Source organism: Triturus cristatus, chromosome 8 (assembly GCF_964204655.1).
Source record: "Triturus cristatus chromosome 8, aTriCri1.1, whole genome shotgun sequence".
NCBI lineage: Eukaryota > Metazoa > Chordata > Amphibia > Caudata > Salamandridae > Triturus > Triturus cristatus.
In genome coordinates, this window is record NC_140591.1 from 668820188 (window position 1) to 668833380 (window position 13193).

Sequence of the window (13193 nt, forward strand, 5' to 3'; positions counted from 1 at the left end):
GGTGGCTCGTGGACAGAGATGGCCGGGGAGATTAGACCTCAGCAGAGGGTCCCCTCATCGGCAGTAAATCATGGGGTGACCTCTAATGTAGATATACAAAATATCCTGTTGTGGAATATTGCAGGACTGGCAGCTACGTTTCGGTATCCATTATGGATTAGGTTTATCAGACAGTTCTCTGTGATTTGTCTTCAGGAGACTTGTCTGGTAAACTGTGATCTATTTTTAGAGGGCTATAAAGCCTTTTTCGTCCCTGCTTCCCCGTCAGTCTGCGGTAGAGCTAGGGGTGGTTTGGTTATTTTTGTAACTTTGGCCGTGTTCTGTAAGATCCAGCCATTACCGACTGTTAACAAGGATTTTCAAGTTATCGTGCTGAAGAGGGGAAATGATAGTATGGGCATTATTAATTTTTACAATGAGATAAGCGCACAGGGAGACTGTAATATTGCCCAGTTGGGTTGTTATATAAGGCAGTCCTGTGGCTTCATTGCGCATAAACTTATGGTGGTGGGTGACATTAATATTCACCCCTGTGGAGACCCTAAATACGTACGTATGGATGAGCTGGGAAGTGCAAGGATGCGGGGATTTCACTTTGAGCATTCTACCCAGGGGGATGCATTGAAAAATTTGCTCAACGAGCTTGACTTGATGTCACTAATGTCCCTGTCCGCCCCCGATAGTATATATTCTGTCCCTTCTTTTAAAGAGCGAGGTGTGGGATCCTTTATAGATCATATTCTGATTTCATCCGGCTTCCAGTCTGAATTTTGCGGTTTCTCAATTGTGAATAGCACGTTCAGCGACCACAACCCCCTTTGTGTGCACATGGGAGATAAGATGTTGCTAGCACAAGATAGGGCGGTAGTACCGGGCCTGTTTAGACTCACGGATGGAAAGCGTCGCCTAAAATGGACGCAGATATCCCCGGACACTTTCTAAGGTAAGATAAAAGTCTCCTGTGCAACTGAATTAGCATTTTGTGTTTCACCTGGCTCCTCTCCTTGGGGCGTTCTTAGTGCTTTTGATGTTATTATCACCAAGGTTTGGGAACTTTTAAGTGCTCCCTCACAGAGGACAGTGTCAATTGATTCTAGATGGTTTGACCCTTCTTGCTCTAGGGCCGCGAGAAATCTGGAGGAAGCCTTAAAAGTTATCCCAAGAAACCAACCCTTCATTTGTGCCCAATGAACTGAGTATAAACGGGCTTTGGCCACCCGTAAGGGGAAACTGAAGGAGGAGACCTGGAGAGACTTATTGGAGTCAAGTACCTTAGGGAACAGTTTGAGATTCTGGGGTATTGTTAATCGCCCATTGTTCGAGAAGAACAGGGATGGAGAATTAGGTGTCCATATAACCGAGGACGAATGGGTGGCCCATTTCAAATCCATCTTTAGGTGCTCTATAGATCAATCACATTACCATGGTAGGGCTAATATTACCGCCCCTGTGATTTTTTAGCAGAAGGAGGTTGAGGCAGGGATCTTAGGGTTGATATGTAATAAAGCTCCCGGCCCGGACGGAATCATACCAGACCTTTTTAAATCAAACTCACTTGTTTGGGCGCCGGTACTGGTGGCTGTGCTTAACGCGGCAGTGAGAGCTGGCTGTCCGGCCTCTTCGGCCACCTCAACCATTGTGCCGGTTTTTAAGAAGGGCGAACGCAATAGCACTTTGTGCTATAGACCGATATCCCTTCTTAATTCCGTGGTAAAGGTTGTGGGGGGGGGGTGTTACTGGAAAGATTATCTTCCTGGGCAGAGGAGTTTAAGATCATTTCCGACATGCAGTATGGGTTTCGTCCAGGACGTTCGACTTTGGCCCAATGCCTCAATTTATATTTGATCATTGGGAAGTACGCAATTTCCCACCCAGGTTTGATCTACATGGCCTTCATGGATCTTTCCTCTGCTTTCGACTGTGTTAATCGGGCAAAGCTGTGGCAATCCATGAGGGCCATGGGGGTGGAGGATAACCTGGTTAATTTCCTGGAGGATTTGCACAGGGCCACCAAGGCTAACATCAGATATGCTCAGGATCTCCGTGTATCAAGGGATTTTAGAATTGAGAGGGGGGTTCGGCAGGGATGTATTTTGGCCCCTTTTTTATTAAATTTATATATCAACGATTTGGATAAAACTTTGGTAAATACAGGGGTCGATTTCCCATACGTGGGGCAAAGAGGTCTACCTGTCCTGCTTTATGCGGACAATGCCGTTCTCATTGCTAGAACTGCAAGGGGACTTCAGTCTCTGCTTGACACCTTTCTGAGTTTTATGGATGCCCATGATTTGGCAATTAACAACTCCAAATCCTATATCTTGCAGGTCGGGACTCGGTCTAAGATACTGTACCCTTTTAAAGTGGGTAAGGAGAAAGTGCCAAAGACATCAATTTTCTTTTATCTGGGAGTTTTAGTAGATGATCGCTTGAACTGGGGACCCCTTATACAGAAAAAAAGAGGGAGGTTACAAGGGTGAATGCTGCTATTTTCAACTTTGCTGCTAAGATGGGTAAGCGCCCAATTGCAGCGATGTTGAAAATATACCAGGCTAAAAGTGTTGCTACTGCCAGCTACGGGAGTGAAATCTGGAGGTATAAAGCCACAGATGCCCTGCAGGTGGTGGAGAACACCTTTTTAAAACGTCTCTTAGGGGTGTCTAGTGGCACATCAAACTTGGTGGCTCACGAAAAAATGGGGATGCAGTATTTATGCGATATACTGGCTTTGCGTCCCCTGGTGTTTTGACTTAAGTGTTGGTTAAATAAAGACTTAGCTCTTAACCACCAGATTTTAAGGGAGAGCATAAGTCTCGATCACATGTTACGTATACCATGGCTGAAATACATCAAGGGGTGGTTTGAAGAGCTGGGGCGTCCGGATCTCTTTTCCAGGCCTGATTCTATCAGTTTGAAAGACGTGGAGTTTGTAAAGAAAACTTTTATTAGCTTGAAAAAGTTTAAAAGAGATGAGTTAGAAATTGGAAAATTGAGTGTCCATAAATTTGTGATGCTTAAAACAACCCCTTCTATAGAGCCATATCTTATGGGGTCATTGTCGACCTATGAGCGTTATTTATTGCCAGGTTTCGACTGGATTTTTTCCACTTACTACTTGCTGTTCCAAAAGGGAGCTGTAGAGGCCAGGTGTTAGCATTCTGTGGCTGCGACGGTAGGTCTCCACAGGATTTGCTACACTTTATGTTTTTTTTTAAGTTTTATGAAGCACCTCGTAGATATTTTTTAACACCTCTTTTAAAAAAGTCACATTTTATTCCGGTCCGTCGAGCTCTTTTTTATCTACAGCTGTTGAAACCAGAGTGCATACTTTTTATAGTGGGCTTCTTGAAATCTGCATTGAGACTTAGGACTTGTAAGGATAGTTAGTTCCCCCTCGTCGATGGTAGGCATCCTCCGTCTCCATTTTATATGGATGATTTTTAGCCATTGGGCATTTGTTCCCTCTTCTTCTGTGTGTATATATCTTTTTAATGGGCTATTTCCCTTGAATTGTATGTTTTACCTGTAATATGGAAATGTGTAACTTTTATGGTTTTATCTTAAAGCCGAATAAAGTTGTTTTTTGATTTGATTTGATTTGATTTGACTACTTCTGTAGATATAACTGCCCATTCATCTTTACCTAGCAGTTTGTTTCAGATGTCGAATTGCCTGTGTTTAACCACCTTGGTTTCTCCAAAACAAGTGCTATTAAGAAAAAAAAACTGAAATGTAAACGGAAAGAATGGTAGCCTTTTAGTGGAACTGCACAAGAAGGCCAACCAATCGAAATATGCAATTTTGCAAAGAAGAAAATGTGCTGCTAAGTTCTGGAACACTCATCATCATCACTCAAAGAGGTTCATATAATGAATCAAAGCCACCAGGGGCCGTATTACAATAAGAAACAGGCGTTTGCGCCCGCTTTGCGCACCCCCGGGGCACATTGGTATTATAGAAGGGGGCGCAGACGCTTGTGCGTCCCATTCTATAATACCGATAGCACTGGTGCACTTAAAGCACCAGCACTACCTTCAGAGGGTGTTTCCTCATTTGCATAAGGGTGTGCCCTATGCAAATGGGGGAATTCCTTTTGACTCTGTACCCACGCCGTATTAAAGATGCGGGAGCAGAGCCAAATAAGCCCTCAGGAGGCGCACTGACAGTGCACCATTTAAAAGATGGCGCACTGTCCTCCTGGGAGTAGCCTTCTGACGGGGGCAATGGGGGTCCCATGGACCCGCCAGACATCCCCTTGCAGGCAGGTGCAGTCACTGATGGCACCAGCCTGCAAGGGATCTCTAATCTCCTTTGAAAGTGCAGACGGGTGCCGCCTACACTGTGAAAACATGGAGCGGCTGCTCCGTGTTTTCACATGAATGAGCTCCCCCCAGGGCAGCATGAGGTCGCACCTGCCCTGGGGGCAGTGCATACAACATAATAGGGTGCATTGTGATTGTTTGCACTCGGCGCACCTTTTAAAAGGTTCGCCGGGAGCAAACAACCACAATGCATAATACATCCCCAGAAGGGTAAAAGATCCTTTCTCTAAAGACAAAATTGAAGCATTGAAGAACTAAGCCATCACATCTCAGATCTACCCATCTTTAACCTGAACTAAGAGTTCAAACCAACATGTTAAGTATAGTAAAAAACCTGAAAGCAAAACCTCCAGTTTTTTCCAGCATACATTTCAACTGTATGAAACAAGATTAAGCACGAGATAAATCGAATAGGAGTTGTTAGCAGTAATATTGCCAAGAAGAGAAGACAGATCAGGAACATCATCATTATGAATGTGACAACAATGTCAAGTCATGAGCTTAGGAGGCAATGCAAAATAAACAATGGCCTGGGTAAGCGATAAAGTGGGCCTGCCTCTGATAAGGCTATGCAAATTGAAAAGGCAGTAAAGATTAAACATCTCTGAATGGGACTCTGCAATGGAGAGGGCAATATGCCTGACTTTCTTTGGCTTTGCAGAGAAATGAGAGGAAAAATGTCAACTTTGAAATTTTATTTGGAACAGTTCCTTTGCCCAAGCTGATTTAAGTTGTTATGAAGATAGTCATCGGGCAAAGCTCTTTCTCTCACAGATCTCGAAAATATACTGATCTCCCTCAAAGCCAGTTCCTGTGAAGATGTCTTACTCTTGTCTGTCAAAGCTTTCTCTGGGGATCATCAACAAACGCCTCAACAAATAACTCACATCCTTGACTTCTCTCAGTCCGGCTTAAGACCCAATCACTGCACCAAAGCTCTTATTACAGTCACAGATGACATTTGCAAGAAGGACATACTGCAGCCCTGATTTTCCTTGATCTCTTGGCAGTATCTGACAGCGTTCCCTATGCTATTCTCATCCAACGCCTGCATGACATTAAAATCCAAGGGCAAGCACTTTGCTGGATCCTGTCACTTCCTGACTTGCAAGACTAAGTCAGTCAAGCTGGGTCCATTCACCTCAGATGTCTCTGACATTATCTGTGCTGTCCTACAAGGATCCTCCCGGAGCCTGACCCTCTTCAAGATGTACATGTTCCCTCTGACCAGCATCTTACAATCACAACATAAATGTCCTCTACTACGCCAATGACATGCATCTTCTCCTCTCCCTCACAGACAAGGCACCCAGAACCAGAAGCAAGTTAACAACATGCATAACTGAAAATGCCAGCTGGATTAAGACCAATTGTCAGAAGCTGGAAAATGACCAGACCGAACTTGTGATCTATGGCAAAAGCTTCACATTATGGTACACCACCTGGTAGCCGACAGAGTTAGGACCCACACCCACTCCCTCCTCCCATGCCAGGAACCTCAGGATTGTCATCAGCTGCCGACTCGACATGACAGCCTAAGTCAACACCATCACTACCTCTAGCTTTCACATCCTGAAGACACTGAGGAAAATTTTCAAGTGGCTCCCTTTTAACACCTATGATCTGGTCACTAGCAAGCTGGACTAAGGAAACTCCCTCTAAGCCAAGATCAACATGCAACTCATCAGGGGCTTCGGACCATTCATAACTCGACAGGCAGAATCACTCTTTACCTCCCTTACAGCGCACACACCACACCTCATCTCAAGGATCCACCCTCGCTGACTTAAGAACATATGTATGAAACCCATAAAGCTTATACAATAGCCTTCATTCGGAACTTGCCGTAATTTGGTATGAGCATGTAGGAGTGATGGTCACACTTTCTCCCTAGAAAAAGCAATAACCAGACAGTCCCCAAAACTCATGGGGTGCAGATTTAGTAACCCTTTGCGCCAAGTTTGCATCAATTTTGTGACCCAATCCTGGTGCAGAGTTTTGGGGTCAGATTTACAATCCAACGCAAACTAGGATTTGTGTTGGGTAGTATCCCAAATTAATGCAAAATTGGCTATGTGCTCCTTTCAGTTGCTTTAAGTCAAGGGTGCATTCCATGGGTGAAACATGGGTTTTCCCATTTAACCACTCATGTTTTGATGCAAATCCCTATCTACTAATATTTTTGGACAGGGATTTGTGCTGAAAACGTATGTCTCCTCAAAGCAGACATAACAAGGATTTTAATTTCTCCATATTTTTCCAACTTTGCATGGATGCTGCATTGTACAGCACACATAAAATTGTTAATAAAGGATAACTTTTGAAATAGAAGGGTCCGCTTACAGTGCACAACCTATGCTTTAGAGAATGCACACACCCTTGCTCTATGGCTCAGAGCATATCTAAAAGCGCAGGGGAGAAAAAATGCGGCACATCTTAATAAATATAACTCAATTTTTCACTCTCTTTGATGCAAGGAGGGCAGAAATGTTGCTTTCTGCACTGCCTTTGTCAAAATTTTGTAAATCTGATCCCAGGTTCTTCTACAAGCATTTTTCCCAATTACAGGAAGAAAATTGAAGAAATGTTTCCTCTGGATGCACCAGGATTTCATGAAACACGTGCAGGATGTTGTTATAAATGTTGTTAAGAATTAAAAATACCAAAAATGTATCATTATAGGCAGCTACCTGGAACTTGATCAAAAGCCTATAAATATTGTGAGGCAGAAGTGCTATTAGCAGGGGTGTCATGAACTCCCCGTTTTAGCAGATACAGCAGGGTTGAGTTCTTGACGGCCTCTTCTGTTTGCAGCTCGGCAGAAAAAGAATCACAATTAACATGAAAGAGTGGATGGGTAAGTAAAAGGATGGATGGATAGGTGGGTAGATGGATGGATGGATGATGGATGGATGGATGGATGGATGGATGGATGGATGGATGGATGGATGGATTGATGGATGGATGGATAATTGAAAGGATGGAAGGGTGAGGGAAAAGGTCGATGGAGAGATGACTATGAATGAGTGAAAGGATGGATGGATTGGATGAATGAGTGAACGGATGGATGGATGATGAATGGATGGTTGGATGGATAGTGGGACGGAAGGGTGGATGGATAAAAGGGTGCATGGATGAAAGGGTGGATGGATGTGTGAAAAGATGGATGTCTGAGTGTAAGGTTGGATTGATAACTGTGTGACAGGAGGGATGGATCGATGATGGATGTATGGATGGGTGAAAGAGTGGATGGCTTGATCAGTGCATGGGCGAATCGATGGATGGATGAGTGGATAGGTAAATGGATTGATGGGTTGTTAGACCTGGCACCTTGGCGTGAGTTTCCCTTCCACTTTTTGATGGTGTGCCTCGATTGTTTTGCTGGTGTTGTCCGCTCAGGGCACTGCGCCACGGCTAATCCGTGCCGCAGTGCAAGTGCTCCCTAAGTAAAGTGTACCTGAAATTGATGTCCATGATTGGTTTATTGGATTCACTGTCAGTCCCCAGTAAAGTGCACCAGGGGTGCCAGGGCTTGTGAATGCCAATGCTGCTGGTGGGCTTGCAGCGCTGGTTGCGCCACCCACGGAAGCGGCCTTGTAAAGTACGTCTAGGATCTGCCACCGCAGACCCTGTGCGCGGTCCGGGACCGTCGCGCTGACTGCGCAAGTGCCCCCACTTGCCAGTCCCTAAACCTTCCCTTACCTACATATTAGCCACCCCTCTGGTAGGCCCGAGGGCAGGGTGCATTGTAGGCATAAGGTAGGACATGCCCTGATGTGTGTGGCATGTCTTAGTAGTGAATTACAGCCCTTGTCGTTTTTCACTATTGAAGGCTACCTGCTCTCCATAGGCCAGAATGGGCTGCTGGGATCACGCCAACGCTGTGACCCCAGTGGACTCAGAGAGCATGGTAGAGTGTCAAGTTTGGTATGCCTGAACTCAGAATAATAAAATACTTCTTGTAGTCAAGTTTATTTTAATATCCTGGGTTTGTAAATACTACTTTTAGAAAGTTAGTATTTACTGACCTGACCATCTCAGTCCGCCTCTGCTGTGTGTATGTGTTCTGCCTGGCAACAGTAAGGAGCAGGGTGGGGGAGTCCCCAGAGACAGGTTGGCTGCCAGGTGGTGGGTAGAGAGATTACACCTGGATGGGTGGGAGGAGTACACCTTGACTCTTGAATAGACCTGTGCTCTGCCACCACAAAGCCGGCGCCACCCCCTGTGGGGCGGCTGATGTCTCTGCCCTGCTGCTGAAAGGAAAGAGCAGAGTCACCATAACAAAGTGCTCCAGAACTGGACTGAGCCAGGCCTAGGCCCCCTGGCGCTAAAGAACAAAAGAATCATGGTATAAAAGTAGGAGCCTGGCTCCTAAGAAATCAGAATCCTGTTTACCACAAAGGACCTCTGCCCGACTAGAAGGAGAAGAAGACGCCGGAGGAGCTGGCCTGCTGCTTGCCTTGCTGAGAGAGGAGAGGAAGAGACTTACTGAAAAGACTTTGCTACTTTGTGCTTGAACATTCTCCAAGGGCTTGATCTGAGCTTGCCCCCTGAACTGAACCCCAGGAACAGTGGGTTCTTTGTGCTTCTTGCTCGTCCTCCAATTCGAGCCGTGTGTGCATCCCGCTGGAAAAGAGACTGCGCCCCTCATCGCCCCTCCTAGGGCCGTGACACTCAGAAGCTCGCCTGCCTCCAACCCGTGAGAGCCCCGCTCCGTCCCGAGCCGCTCTCTGTCCCCGGGCCAGGCCGCCTGCATCCCTGTCACCGCCTGCTACTGGAGCGCGCTGACCGCGCTATCACCCCTCCTGCCGGAAGCCGTCCGACGACTGTGATCTACGCCGGGTCACCCAGCTGCACTGACTGTGCCCTGTGGCCCCGCTTCGCTATCCTCGGACATCTCAGGCCGCGCCGCCCCCGCTGTGGAGACCCTCCTGCACCGCCGTGCTAAAGGGTCGTGGGCCGCGCCTGCCTACTTGCCCACACCTGCTGATTGAGGACCCAAGAACACTTCCCAAGCTGAGAGTCGCACCGACCTGTGCCGGCTCTCCACCTCACGAAAGAAGTTCCAGTATCGGGCTCGGGGCCCGCAACGCCTTATTTCCCCGTTCGCAGGAGCCGATCTCTGGGAGTACTGGAACTACAAGTAAAGAGACTACAAAGTATCCATTTGAAACTACGAACCCAGAACATTTGCCTGCTTTACAACCTGGTGGCATAGCGAAAACGTTATTGGTCTTGTGATAAGTCTGTTGAGATATATATACCTTATTTTTACATAAAGGATCGTATTTTTATATATATCCAAGTCTGGTGTCCGTTTCTGGGGGGATTGATGTATTTACTGTGTGTATGATTGTAAGTGCTTAACCAACAACGCCTGAGGAATCGCCTTGGCTGCTCACGCCACGCACCTAGAGGGTGAGCAAGGGTCATTCGCGAGGGGTTATCCTGCGCCCTGACGTGGAGGAGAGGGTTCCTGCTTGACACAAGGGCAACCTTGCGCCAACCAGAGATCCCCGACTCTAACATTGTTGGCAGCGGTTGGGATTTCGGATTTGCACTTGTAATTTGCATGCAGTGAATTATTAATCACCAGATAGTGAGAGCAGACCAAGTAACGCAGCCACAGGTTTTCATTTTCTGAACTTTGTTGAGACATCTGCCATTACTACGACCATGCCTGGCTCACACTCCGCTGGGAGAGCACTCTCTGTGATTTCTGGAATCGATGAGGTGGATTGGGAGAGACTGGAAGGCTACACGATGGAGCAATTGAAAGGCTACAGTGTACAATTCAGAGTCCCCCATGCTGGATGCAAGAGGAAGACCCAGTACACCAAGGCGTTGAGAGCCTGGAAGGAGTCACGAGACCTACGGAATGCGGGGGACATCGTTCCACCCGACAACCTTGAGGAACCCAGCAGAGTCCGGTCGCCAGAGGAGCTGGCAGACAGGGCAGCAGACAGGGCGCATGCAATGGAGATGGCAAAGTTGGCAGGACAAATGGAAATGGAAAAGCAGAAGTTGGCCCTGGAGGCACAACAACGCCAAATGGATCATGATATCAGATTGAAGGAGTTGGAGCTGAAGGCGAAAAGTTTGGACACCGCTCCTTCTGGTGGCAGCACTCCACCAGCGCAGGTAGAGTCCAAGGTGTACATCCCCAAAGATGTAGTAAAGGAGTATTTCAGAAAGGATGACATAGGGCAGTGGTTTAGGGCCTACGAGGTGGCCATGTCCTCACACCGGGTCCCTGAGAAAGACTGGGGAGCGGGGTTGTGGGGAAGGTTCCTTGCTGAAGGGCGTGACACACTGTTAGATTTACCCTTAGATCTCCAAACCTCATACCCCCATATGAAGGAAGCTTTAATGACCAGGTATGGGTTAACTCCTGAGCTATATCGACAGAGGTTCAGGGAGACCAAGAAGATCCCTGAGAGTACGTATGTGGAATATGTGACCTTTTTCTGCAGAGCGCTGGATGGTTGGGTGAAGGGTAGCAAAGTGAATGATTATCAAGGGCTGCTTGATTTAATTGCATGGGAGCACTTGTCCAGTCAATGTTTTCCTGAGCTACGCCAGCACCTGATAGATAGCAAGCTGTCCAACCCGAGGAAGCTTGCTGAGGAGGCGGACCGCTGGCTCAGCACCAGGGTCCACAAGGGTCAAGTGGGAGACTCCGCCAAAGGTGGGCAGGGTCCCCAGCAGAAGAGTGGGGGGGACAAGGGTAAACAGAAGGGGTTCCAAAAAGGCCCCCAAAGTAATTCCCAAGGGAACCAGCAGAAGGGTTCTCAGCCTCCCCCAACCCCGCAGCAGAACGGGGCCCCGACAGGTAGACCTGTTCCAAAGGGGCCCTTCAATTGTTATAAGTGTGGTGATCCGGGTCACATTGCCTCTGATCCTAAGTGTCGCCTGTTTGGTAAGACCGCACCCACTGGTGCTCCACCCCGGCAAGTAGCTAGTGTTAACTTTGGGGAGGAAGTAGCAGTCCAGGAGGGTGGGGGTCCCGGGCAGATGACCCTAGTCTCGCTAGGAGACAGTGAGATGGTCCCTGTAACCTACCTACCCTCTAACACTAAGAAATATGGGCAGGTGGTGACCATCAATGGAAAGAAGGTTGAGGCTCTTAGAGATACAGGAGCCAGCGTGACCTCGGTGAGGCAACACCTGGTGTCTCAAGAGCAGATTGTACCCAATGCCTACTGTAGGGTTGTCAATGCTGACAACGTAGAGAGTCGTTGTCCAATGGCTCAAGTTCCCTTTGAGTGGGGGGAGGTCTCTGGTACTCTACAAGTCGCTGTGAGAACTGACATGCCTGTAGATTGTCTGCTAGGGAACGACCTGGAGAGTTCCCCTTGGGAAAAGGTGGAGAAGACCACGCATCTGAGGATGGTGGGTCTACCCGACTGGGCGTGCGTGACCACCCGGTCCATGGCAGCCAGTAGGGGTGTTGAGAGGGTCCTGGAGCCTGAGGGAGAGGTCCAGGAACCGGCCTTAGGGAGAAGGCGCAGGAGGCGCGGGAAACCGGCCCCCGAAGTTCCCACGGCCCAGGAGGAAGTAGACCCTGAGGGGGATGCTCTGGAGCCTACCGGGGAACAGATTGCCGAACTGGGAGATCTGCCTGAGCTGACCCATTGGCAGCAAGAAGGAGGTCCCTCCAGGGAGGAATTCTGCAGGGAGCAGAAAGAATGCCCTTCTCTCGTGGGTATGCGGCAACAGGCTGCAGACCAGGCCAATGGTGTTCAGGCCAAAACACACTACGTGTACTGGGAGAGTGACCTCCTGTATTCCGAGCCTAAGGCTGCTGAACCTGGGTCAGCCCGTGTGCTGGTGGTACCCCAGAAGTTCAGAACCTTCCTACTGGGGCTGGCTCATGATGTGCCGTTAGCAGGACATTTGGGGATGGACAAGACCTATGACAGGCTTGTCACCCACTTTTACTGGCCCCAAATGCACAAGAATTCAGATTCCTACTGCAGAACCTGTCAGACTTGCCAGGCAAGTGGTAAGAGCGGAGGGAAGCACAAGGCTCCTCTGCAACCTTTCCCTGTGGTCGGTACGCCATTCCAACGAGTGGGTATTGACATTGTGGGGCCTCTGGATCCCAAGACAGCCCTGGGCAACAGGTTCATCCTGGTCTTGGTGGACCATGCCACCCGGTACCCTGAAGCCATCCCTCTGAGGACAGTGACGGCCCCCGTGGTGGGACGGGCACTGATGGGAATTTTCTCCCGAGTGGGATTCCCACTAGAGGTGGTGAGCGACAGGGGGACCAATTTCATATCCACATATATGAAATCCCTGTGGAAGGAGTGTGGGGTAACTTACAAGTTCACCACTCCTTACCATCCCCAAGGAAATGGGTTGGTTGAGAGATTCAACCGAACCCTCAAAGGCATGATCATGGGCCTGGACGGTCCCATGAGGCATAAGTGGGACGTCCTCTTGCCATGCCTGCTCTTCGCTTACCGAGAGGTGCCCCAGAAGTCTCTAGGATTCAGCCCCTTTGAGCTTCTGTATGGTCACCCGGTAAGAGGACCTCTGAGTTTGGTAAAGGAAGGCTGGGAGCAATCTCCCAGGAAACCTCCCCAGAATGTATATAGTTACATGCTGGCCTTCCGAAACCAGACTCGGCGTTTCAGGCAACTTGCTGAGGCAAATCTGGAAGCCAGCCAGGAGGAGATGAAGCGGTGGTACGACCGGAATGCCACTCTGGTAGAGCTTCAACCTGGACAAAAGGTGTGGGTCTTGGCCCCAGTGGAGCCGTGTGCACTTCAGGATAAGTGGACCGGTCCATTTGAGGTTGTGGAGCGCAAAAGTCCTATCACCTACTTGGTGGACATGCAGACTCCCAGGAACCCTTTGAGGGTC